The 12,066-nt window shown below is 45.4% G+C and overlaps 1 protein-coding gene across 1 annotated transcript in view; it reads left to right on the forward strand.

Moving 5' to 3' along the window:
* The window catches only part of FA2H (fatty acid 2-hydroxylase), a 92,751-nt gene that overhangs the window by 40,831 nt on the left and 39,854 nt on the right, over nt 1-12,066 (forward strand). The gene's annotated exons all lie outside the window — the stretch shown is intronic.

A 12,066-nucleotide genomic window follows, 5' to 3' on the forward strand; every position in this document is an offset into this window, starting at 1 on the left:
CAGCAGCACCAAACCAATGATTCTGTGATCTTGGAGGAATCGGGTCTGGCTCCTCAGAAAGCCTCTGGTTGAATCTCATTCCAGGGGGCGAGGGTCTTTGGGACAAAGATGGTTTCAGCTAGATGACCAGGAGACTTCTCATGAAGTTGGTCAGTTCCTTCCAGTCAGTTTATCTAAAAGCATTTATTAAACTCTTATTATAAGTCGGGCAACATGGTAAGTGCTGGGGCTACAAAGGGTTGGCAAATGTCCTGTTGCCTCCCAGACTTACAATAAAAGGCACTTAGAACTTCTGGGACCTTGAAGATGAAAGGGACAATGCCAGGGCTTAGTTTTCTCTTGTCTTAGAACCATTGACCCCAATCACTCCACGCCATATCGCACCAGTAACCTGCCAACACTAATGAACCTATTTTTTAGGTCTTTAGTATAATAGGGCAAGGGAACTGTGAAGGTGTCCTGGCCACTGGCTGAGAGCCAACCAGGAAACAACGTGAGCTGGATATGTGGGGCGGCAGCAGCTGCATCCCAGGTTAGACTCAGACTCAGTCAGGGCCCCACCAGGGTCTGCTCTTTTGGGTCAAGAGAGCTGCACCCCAAATTGCTGGGCAAGAAGGTCAGGGCCTGGGCAACTTCTAGGATGGTGTGACCCCAGGCAGATGTGTGACTCCTTAGCTGTTCTGGGAGATCAGGTGATTGCTGCCTCCATTGGACCATGGAGTCCAATCCCCTCATGTTACAGTTGAGGAAACTGAGGACACACTCTATTTCTGACATAGCTCTTTTGACTCCAAAGCCAGTGTTCTTCCTTCTCTGATGGGGAACAGGGAGAGAACAGGTCTTCTCCACAGCCCACCCCCATTGCCCTGCATGTCCAGGAGGCAATTCTGCACCAAGATTGCTCTTCTCCCACTGCCCACTCACCCTGAGAGCCTTCCCTCCTGCCCAGTTTCAGAAAACAAAGGAAGCTGAGTAAGGCTGCCTCTCGCTTTATCTGGGTGGGGCCTCAGGGTGTGGAGCTGGCCTGGGGAAATACAATCTAATCTGACCTTCCAGGACTGTGGCTGCTAGTGTGTTCTGTGGGCCCTGTGGTCACATGGCCCAGGCCAGGACTTGCCCTGAGCCCACGCAGGCACATTGCCCTGAACCGGGAGCCTAAAAGGAGATGGGGAGGGGACACCCAGTGGGTGTCACTTAGATCATGGAATGGTAGCAATTCCAAAAGGGAATGCTGACATTCCAGGGGGAGGGGGTGACCATCCGGAAGCTGTGCATTGCTTAGAATTATTCTTCTGGGTAGGACTCAATTATCTTTCCCACTCTGTTACTGAGCTGAGAAGGGGAGACTGTGTGTGAACTGCTCCCTGTTATTCAATGCACATTTTCTGATTATATTCAAACTATTCTTTTTTTTACCATGTAACATAGCCTCTTCAGGACTAAGAAGCATCCCTAGAAAACATGAGATTTGTGCCTGGTGGCCTGGGGAAACACTCTCCCCACCTCTTCCCTATGTCTCACACCCCCTATCTCTCCCCCCTTCCACCTTAACTCCACCACAATCCCTTTACTTCCCCCCTCCCCACTACCTTTCTCCCCAACCCTACCTGTACCATCATCCTTTCCCTACCCCACTCCCCCAACCATACCTCTATCACCCCCCCTTCCTCCCAACCTTACCTCTCCCCTCCACATTCCCCCACCCCTACCTTTCCTCCTCCACCTTAACTCCACCACCACCACCACCTCTGACCTGAGCTACCAGGAAATGTTTCACAGAATTTTCTAATTGGAAAGGACCTCAGCTGATTGATTGTTTATTGATTCATTGATCTAATCCAACCCATTACCAAAAGGAATCCCCACTGTGACAAACCCAACAATTGGTTGTCCAGCTTCTGCCAGACAGCCTCAAAGGAAGCAGATCCCAGCTCCCCTCCAGGCAGCCTGTCACACGGTGGGGCAGTGTTGACCCTTGCCTGTTTTCCCTTTTCCACTAAACCAGGGTGAATAGAGATGGAGTTCTTAACCATGCCTCTTTCCTCTTCCCTTCTGCGGATTAGGGTTCTATTTGTGGACAAGGCTTGGAAGGCAAAATTAGACAGCCGTGTTGTATACACTCTCAGAATTCTTGGCCACCGGACAGATTTTCCCAGGGTCCAAACCACTATTGTTCTCTTTCCACTTAGAAAAGTTCAGGTTATGCTGTTTCAGTATGAAAGACTATTTAAATAGTTGGAATAGGGATAATGATACTGATGCTCTTGTTGATGGTGACAACAAATGAGTCAGTTCCCAGGCATGAATTTCCTTCTCTGAGGCAATGTTAGATTAGGATTTGGTTGGTCCCAGCCTCTATTTTATTTCCATAGGATCCTTGAAGTTCAGAGGAAGGCCTAGTAATAAAGCTCTTTTTTAATAAAATTGGCTGTTTAAAAAGGGGGAAAACCCACAAATCTTGTAAATCCTATGGGTTTATATGTTAATGATGTGAGTAGGGATGGTGGGAAGGACAGGAGGGCATTCAATACTTATTTCTAAATTCTGTGACCTTTAATATTGAGATCCTGTATCTGTTTTGAAATTATTGATGCATATAGTCTGAGATGTTAGTATAAACCTCATTTCTGTACTTTTCCAGTTTTCCCAGTAGTTCATGTTAAATGGGGCATTATTTTCCCAAGTAATTTAGGTTCTCAGGTTTATTGAACACTGGGTTATTAAGTTCAGTTGTTTCTAATTGTTTATCTAATCTCTTTCATGGGCTTTATTTTTCTCTTTTTAACCACTATCAAATAGTTTTGATGGTTTTTGGTTTATCATATAGTTGAGGTCCAGATGTACTATTCCTAGGGATAGAGTTCTTAAATAAGGGGGATAGAGGAGTTAATAAAAGATAAAATTGACAGTTTCGATTACATGGAATTAAAAAGCCTTTGCACAAACAAAATCAATGCAGCTAGCATAAAGGGAAGCTATCAAATCGGGGGAAGTTCTATCTCCACATGTAGATGTGTGGGCCCCTGTACACCACCCATCAGAGAGAAGGGAGGAAGGAACGTGGGAAGGGAAGGGAACTGGCCCAATGGTCCAACCAGAGTTACTCATTCCTTTCCTTCTCAAAAAGAAGAAAACCACATTGAAGGAGCTGGGTGTCCAGGTATGCTGGAAACAAATCACACTTCTCTTTCCAATTCCCCCCCACCCCCCACCCCATCTCCCATCAAATCCAAAGACTTCTGATCTTCAAGACACTAGCACCAACAAAACTTTCTTGAATGAAGTGGGATCTCCAACCCTAACCTGAACATCAGTGAACAGATATGGCTGAAGCACATCTACAATGCTTCTTCTCTCATTGGTCCCTGTCCTGACTTGGGAGAAGTCTATCTGTTTCCCAGAGCAGCCTGTTCCTTCACCTCATTCCTTGTGGGGAGATGTGAATGGAGATTGGGAATGGCTTAGCAGAGGGAGGAGGTCTCCACCTGATTTCTGTAAAAGTATTTTCAAAGTTCAGGCTACTGGATAAATGGCCATCTGTTCCTGAGTGCCCAGAGTCTAGAATCTCCTGAATACACATTCTTTTATGTCAGGCTCTCCTGCCTCTTCCCAGTCCCCCTACCCACTTAACACACTGACTCCTTTCACTGCCTGACTCTATAGACTACTTGTTTTTGGCTCAGGGGGAAGGGTTTTTTGACTGTTGTGCTATTCTTGTTCTCCCTTGCCCCACTCCCCACCACTTCCCAAAATAACTCCCTATCCAGGATTCAGGGAGTTAAGAGGAATTTACCTCTGGACTAAGACAGAATTCAAAAGGACTATTGATTGACCTTTCTCCATGCAAAAGGATGAGTCTTAGACTCTTAGTGAGAACAAGACAGAAATAGGAATTGGGAAATTTGGGTTCTAGTTTGTCCTGATCAATAGTCCTTAATTTATTTGGGCCTCAGTTTCCTCTTCTTTAAAATGGGGATAATATTTGTCCTACTTGTATTCAGAATTACAAATACCAAGTGAGCTAATAGAGTCAATAAATATTTTTAAAGTATGTATTATATTTAGGGACTAGTACTAGTCAGTGATGATGCAGAGATATAATAGACCTTGTACTCAAGGAACCCACAGCACAATTGGAAGGGGTGGTTAGAAGACATGGATGCAGATACCTCTGCTACAAGGGAAAGTGAGATAAGGGAGGCTCCAACCTAGAGCTAGGGTTCTCATATATTGGATCCAGGAGAGATTGCTTTGCAAGGGAAGGAGAAGGGGGTTGGGAAACATTCATGGAAAAGTCACTTAACCTCTGCCTCAGTTTCCTCAACTGTAAAATGGGCATCACAATAGCAGCATCTACTTCTCAGGGTTGTTGTAAAGATCAAGTGAAATAATATGTGCTTAGCAAAATGATTGCTTCATTCCTCTTCCCTTCTATGCCCAGTAGCCCTTTTTCTGAGGCCCAAAAGGTTACTTTACCTTCCTCTGAGCCTCAGTTTCTTAAATGATCACCAGGGTATCTTCTAGCTCTACATTTATAGTCCTGATCCTAAATATAATTATTAGCCTTCTTCTTACTTTACATCTCTGCAGCTTTTGATACCACCAACCAACCCCTGCTCCTGCATGTTCTCTCTTCCCTGAATCACTTAGTAAAGACGAATGTATACTTCATATGTGACCGAGTCCTGTACACCAGGCGCCTGAAGGTTCAGGAAAAGACAAACACAGTCTCTGTTCTTAAGGGCTGCACATTCTAATGGGGAAGACAACATGTAAGAAACTATGTACATACAAGATAGATTGCACACATATTCATAGCTCTCACCTGCTTCACCTCCTCCCTGTTGGTCCCTCCTTCTCTGACTCCTTTGTTGGACTATTTATGTCCCACCCATCATGCCTGAGCGTGCCTCTTTGCCTCTGACTGGGCCCTCTCTTCTCTCTCTCTCTCTCTCTCTCTCTCTCTCTCTCTCTCTCTCTCTCTCTCTCTCTCTCTCTCTCTCTCCCTCCCTCCCTCCCTCCCTCCTCCTCCCCATCTCTTCTATCTCTCTGTCCTTGTCTTTGTCTCTCTATTCTTGTCTGTGTGTGTGTCTGTCTCTCATTCTTCCCTTTCTTCTTCCTCTTTCTTTTCTTCCCTCTCTTCTTCCTCCTCTTCTCCTTCTTCCTTGCCTTCCTCTTCTTCCTCTCTCTTTCCTCTTCTTCTTCTCCTTCTTCTCTGTCTCATTCTTCCCTCTCCCCTCTCCTCTTTCACCCCCCACATGAGATGCTGCTTTGGAAGCTGCTGGTGAGAACACAACTAGTGCCCACATCACAACCTGACCTGAGGCAGGAGAAGCTCTTTTAGGGCCTGGAAAGGCTTCCAGGGAAAGGATTCTTTCTCCCAAATGTCTTCATGTGGCCTCTCAGGAACCTGGGTCAGGAGATTCCTGCTTCCCTTGTGTGAAATAAACAAATAAGGGCATTTCCTTTTCCAGGAGGGGAAGCCGCAGAGGAGGCACTGCCTTGACAGCAGGAATCACAGTGGAAGGAAGTTGGGCTGAGAGATGTGGAATCTAGGACTAGGCTGGAGGGAGTCTTGTAGACAATCTAGCCCAACCACCTCATTTTATAGATGAGGAAACTGAAGCTGGGAAAGACTGAGTAATTTGTGCAGTGACAGTTGTCTCGGGTCCTCTGATTTCAAATCCTGCATTCTTTCCATCAACACCAGGATACTCGAGAGCCTTCCCCTTGCTTCATCTGTGAGATGCTGATGAACTCTGAGGACATTGGTACATGGAGAGGACAGTTCAACTCCAGTGCTGCCAGTGGGGTGGACAGAGGGATTCTAGGATACTTCATAATAGTCTGGTAGCAGGGGGAGCCCTTGGGCCAAGGAGGTAAGCCGGCTCTCTGTCTGGAGAGGCCATTGGTAATACAGCCTTGGTACTCTCTTCCCTCCTGAGCTGGCTTGTGATCAGGAAGAGCTTTTCCCCAACAATCCCCTCTCCCACTATCTCCAGCAGGATCAGTGCTTATAAATTCCTGGGCAGAGGGTTCTTTGTGTCCAAGTTTCTCAAATCAGAGGAACAAAGGGATTACAAAGGAGGAAAGACGAGGCCTCTGCCCCTGCCTTACCCTTTGCCCAGTCTCTTTAGACCTCTCCAGGCTAACTTCCTATAGCCAAGCAGAGTCTTCTTGGGCAGAGCCATGATGCTGCTGAGGTTCATCATCTTCTCAGCCACCGAGGCCCAGGGTTGTATTAAAGCCACCTCAAACTGAGAGCTGATTGTTCAGTTTTCAGGATGAGCATTTATACCTCAGAAATCCCCAAATGCTACACATCTGACCTTGATTTATTGTTTTGTTGATTGTCTAGACACATAAAAGAAAATTTTAATAATGTAGATTAAACCCCAAAGTGTGTCCTGAGTGCACTTCCCCCACCCAGCCAGTTGTTAAATATTTACCAACATCCCCCTGCCTGGGTTCCTTGAGTCATGGATTTAGAGGTGGAAAGAACTGACATGTGGGTCACTTATCTTGTACTTCAGGTATATGTAGAAGTCATTTTTATAACTCTCCAAATTTCAGAGTCAGGTTCAGGAAGGGATGCTTAAGAGTGTCCCATGGAGTTTTCATGAAACCTTATCCCCCTGCCTTAACTCTGGGACAATCAGTGAAGGAGATACTGGGGGAGGCTCTTAAGAACAGAGTCCTTCCAGTGTAGGTAGGAATGTTCATTTCCCCCATTGCAAGGATTTTCCAACACGATGCTCATTGTGTCCTTCAAAAATGTGGGAACAGAGAATTATACAATTTCATGATATTTATGTCAGGCCATGACAGGTGTGGCATCTGAGACAGTAATCTGAAAATCACTCTTCCTGAATGACTCATCTTGGTGATATACTGGTCATCAATGTACTACTCACTACCTTATCCTTGCAGAGTATAGGTGAAGAATGACTCTCACATGTCCTGTTTAAGCGAGGATGAGGGAGTAAGGATGCTCTCTGCCTCAGGTATTCCTTTTAGCCAAGAGAAGACCTTCCTCTTTTCCCTCTTTCTTGCTCTAGTACTACTACTAACACCCAAAGGTATTCAGGACTAAGGAGTCTGATAGCTTCAGGTCTACACCAGTTTGTTTTGTTTTTGTTTTTGGCAGGGCAATGAGGGTTCAGTGACTTGCCCAGGGTCACACAGCTAGTAAGTGTCAGGTGTCTGAGGCCGGATTTGAACTCAGGTACTCCTGAATTCTGCTTCTTTATCCACTGCTCCACCTAGCTGTCTCTATGCCAGTATTATTTATGGAATTTTACCAAAACATCCAGTCACTTCTGGGATAAAGGAATGCCGGCCTTTCAGTGAACATTCAGTGTTCTCTGAAGGGTCAGGCCTTCCTGGACTAGACCTTTGCAGGCAAAGAGTCTTTGTATCTTTTTCACACATTTAACTTGGAACTTTTGAGTTTCTGGCCCCTGGTGGTCTTCGATCAATGGAGACTTGGTGGCCATGTGTCAGTAATGTTGTGGAGGGGATTTCTACTTGATGACCTCGAAGGTACCAGCTGATCTCATTTCCATAGACTTATCAATCACCTAAGCAATCCCTAAGCAAGAGGAGATCCCTGGTACCCCAGGGTAAATGACAGGGATATTTATAGGGATTCTCAAGTGGTTGGGAGGGAGGAGAGGAAGGACACGTTTACAGTTTTGTTTGGGGATATAGAATTTGTTATATATATTTATGTTATAATACAATATTATGTTATATATCTATGACTATAGATATATAACATAGAGAGAAAGAATTAAATTTATTCCATTGAGCATAATTATTGAGAACAACTTACATTTAAATGATAGAGCCCCCATCTCCTAATTGAAGCAAAAAATGACTCATTCATTCTGACAAGTATTCAAAGACCTACAGGTACTCTGCAATAGAGGAATATTGAGGTGCTGTGAAATGAGGAAGCTGGTCCAGATGACCTTTTAGGTTCTTTCCGCCTCATACATGATCCTATAACTAGAGGAGCTGTAATGTTCAATCTAGTCTGAAATCCTGCCATCCCTTTTCCTGGCTATAAAAGCTTCCATAAAGTTTCCCTTGAAGGCTGTGTAGGTTGAAACTAGTGGGGGAGAGCATTCTAGATGAAGAGAGTGGCATCAGCAAAGGTGTAGAGGGGGGGAAATATAAGGCTCAGAGGGTAGCAAGTACTTCATCTTGACTACTTAATCAAGAAGCATTTAATAAGTGTGTTCAAGGCACTGTGATAAGTGCTGGAGATACAGAAAACAGGCAAAAGCCAGTCCCTGCCCTCAAGGAATTTATACTCTAATAGAGGAGACAAAAAGCAAACAAATATGTACAAACAAGCTACATATTGGGATAAATAGGAAATTATTAAAAGAGGGAAGGTAGGGGGCAGCTAAGTGGTACCGTGGATAAAGCACTGGCCTTGGATTCAAGAAGACCTGAGTTCAAATCCAGCCTCAGACACTTGACACTTACTAGCTGTGTGACCCTGGGCAAGTCACTTAACCCTCATTGCCCTGCAAAACAAAACAAAAAACAAAAAATAAACGAGGGAAGGCACCAGGACGAAAAAGGGTTGGGAAAGGCTTTCTGTAGAAAATGGGGTTTTAGTTGGTACTTGAGAGTGACCAGAGGGAGATGAGAGGAAGAGCATCCCAGTGGTGAGGGACAGCCAGAGAAAATACCAGGAGCTGAGAGATGAGTGTCGTGTCTGAAGAAGAGCCAGGAGGCCAGTGCCACTGAAACTAAGAGTACATGTCAGGGAGTAAGGTATAAGAAGACTAGAAAGGTGGAGGGGGATGGGGAGGGATGGGACTGGGTCACAAAGGGCTTTGAACACCAAACAGATAATTTTGTATTTGATCATGGAGGGAGTAGGAAGCCACTGGAGTTTACTGAGTAAACGTGGTTGGACATGCATTTTAGGAGAATCACTTTGGTGGCTAAGTGGCGGGTGGACTCAAATGAGGAGAGACTTGAAGCAGGCAATCTCACCACCAACCAGGCTGCTGCATTAGTCCTCAAGTGAAGTTCTGAGAGCCTGCTATAGAGTGGGCGCAGTGTCCAAGGATAGAAGAGAACATATTGGAGAGATGTTCTTGTTGAGTCATTTTAGCTGTGTCCAACTCTTCATGACCCCATTTGGGATTTTCTTGATAAAGATATTAGAGTGGTTATATATGTGTGTGTGTGTGTGTGTGTGTGTGTATTGGAGTGGTTTGCCATTTTCTTCCCCAGCTCATTTTACAGATGAAGAAACTCGGGCAAACAGGGTGAAGTGACTTGCCCAGGGTCTGAGGCCAGATTTGAACTCAGAAAGATGAATCTTCCTGACTTAAGGCCCAGCACTTTATCCACTGCAACATAATATTCAGAGAGAGTGCTCAAAGGTAGTGTGGGGGTAGTGGAAAGAACAGTGAATTAGGAGACAGAAGAGCGTTAAGTGTGAATCCTGCCTTTGAGTCTTACTACTTGGCCATGGGTAAGCATTATTTACCTCCCTGAGCTTCAGTTTGCTCATCTAAAAATAGGGATAGCCGTAGGTATTCTTTATAGGATTGTTGTGCAAGTGAAATGAGATAAAAGATACAAAATGCTTTGCAAACACTATACAAATGCCAGCTATTATTATTATCATTACTATTACCATTACCCAATGGCCTTTTCTCAGTCCTTATCCTTCTTGACTTCTGCAGTATTTGGTACTGTTGACTACTCTCTCCTCTTAGATACTTTTTCTTCTCCAGGTTTTTATGGCCATTCCTCAGTTTCCCTTGCTGAATTGCCATCCATATCCTCCCCTCTGTGAGTGTACTTCAGTGTTCTAGCCTCAGTTCCCTTCTCTTCCCTGTCTATACCTTCACATTAAGTGACTTCACCATCTCTCCCTAGGTTTGGTGACCATGTTACTCTCTTTTGCCAACATTTCAGGGGTTTTTTGTTTGTTTGAAGGGCAATGAGGGTTAAGTGACTCATCCAGGGTCACACAGCTAGTAAGCGGCAAATGTTTGAGGTGGGATTTGAACTCAGGTCAACCATCATGGGGTGGTGCTTTATCTACTGTGCCACCTAGCTGCCCCTACCATGTTACTCTCAAGAGGATCTCAGAGATCCCAGAATCAAATGCAAATTCCTTTGTCATTTATTGTCCTTCATAGCCTGGCTCCAGCATGTTTACAGGCATTCAATGCCCTTTGTATCCTGGCTCCAACCTATCCTGCCTGTTTACACATCACTCCCCTTCACACAATCTTTGGTTAAGCCATATTGGCCTTCCCACTGTTCTTCACACATGGCATTCAAAGGCTCTGCCCCCTGACCAGAATACACTCCCTCCTCATCTCTGCCTCTTAGAATGGCTAGTGTCCTTCAAAGCGTAACTCAAACCCTAGACCCTTCCTCATCTCCAGCCATTCCTCCCCTCTTAACACCTCTTTCACCAGAAAAGATCTTGTATTGATTTTGCCTGTGCTTTAATGTGTAGGTTTTCCCGATAGAATGTAAGCAAAATGAGGTCAGTGATTGCTTCACTCTTATCTAGCACATAATAGGTGTTTAATAAATGCTGGTTGGCTGACTGCTGATGCTTGATGGTGATGATAATTACTACCCTGGCAGCCCATGTAGGATGGACTGGAGAAGAGAGATCTATTAAGAAGCTACTGCCAGGGGCAGCTAGGTGGCGCAGTGGATAGAGCACTGGCCCTGGATTCAGGAGGACCTGAGTTCAAATCCCACCTCAACCACTTGCCACTTACTAGCTGTGTGACCCTGGATGAGTCACTTAACCTCAATTGCCCCGAAACAAAAAGAAAAAAAGAAACTACTGCCACAAGTTATAGGAGGGGATAGAGGAATGGAAGGATAGGGTTGGGAGAGACCACAGAGACTCCTGGGATCACACATGGCTGCCCCATGAAACAAACTCCCTTCTCCCCTTGCCCTCAGTGAGCCTTGACTCTTAGTCCCATTTGAAATCGGGTCAGAGTGAAAGTGAAAAAGAAAAATTAATGGTGGATGCCAGGCATTTCTTCCCAAGTCTGCCTGTATTTCCTTTAATCACTGTCTTCAGTCTATACTCACTTCTATTTCTCTCCCCCACAAGAGCATCCACTCCTTGCAAAGAGGAATTGTTTCATGTATTGTACTCACTGCATCCCCATCACCTAGCACAGGGCCTGGACCCAGAAATACTTGCTGAGTGAGTAATGGATCCGAAAGCCCTATTACAGTTGATTAATCAGAATGTCCTTTGGCAGGGGTTTGAGCTGAGCTGTAGGAAGAAGTAAGGGAGTGAGGGAGTTTCCTGAACTTGCCTCTGCACTCTGGACCTCAGAGTTGGCTCTTGTTTTGTTTTGTTTTGTTTTCCCTTTTGTGGTTTCACGAGAGCATTCCATTTCACCTTTGACTTTACCTAGTTTGCTAATTCAACATAACCTTGAGTCTACTGAGACATGCTTTCTCTCTTTGCTCTTTCCCTCAAGTCCTAGCTGGGGACTGGGGCAGCTGATGGAGGTGAGGTCACCTCTCTGACTCTCCAGGATTCCAAATAGCCCAGCCCTCACTGAGCCATGGTCCCATTTAATCAAAGAGGGGTGGGAGGAGGGGAGGAGGGGAGAAGAGAACTCCCATCAGGGAGCTGCTGGCACCAAAGGTAGGTGTGATAATGGTCAGTGCTGCAAGGTACCCTGGGGCCCTGGTGGTGCCTGCCTCTGCCTGAGCCTGGCCTCCTTCTGATTGGCTGGCCACCAGCCTGAGCCGGCCAGAGAAACTCTGGGTTCAGGTGCTCCAACCCCTGTCAACATAGTCTAGATAGCTCCCTGCCCCAGGGAGCTTTTCCTTTTTAAAGATTCCTATTTCTGACTCTGTCAGCTAGCTTATCTATCTTCCACTCCCCTGCCTGTTGTCTAAGAGGCAGGCCACATTTCCAGACTCACCCCTTTGGCTCCCAGCCACCCCAGTTCTGGGAGTTTTAATTATAATGATAACAACACTCATTTATATACTGGCTGAGGTTTACAAAGCATTTACTTCACAACTCTATAA

Source organism: Dromiciops gliroides, chromosome 2, assembly GCF_019393635.1.
Source record: "Dromiciops gliroides isolate mDroGli1 chromosome 2, mDroGli1.pri, whole genome shotgun sequence".
Taxonomy (NCBI): domain Eukaryota; kingdom Metazoa; phylum Chordata; class Mammalia; order Microbiotheria; family Microbiotheriidae; genus Dromiciops; species Dromiciops gliroides.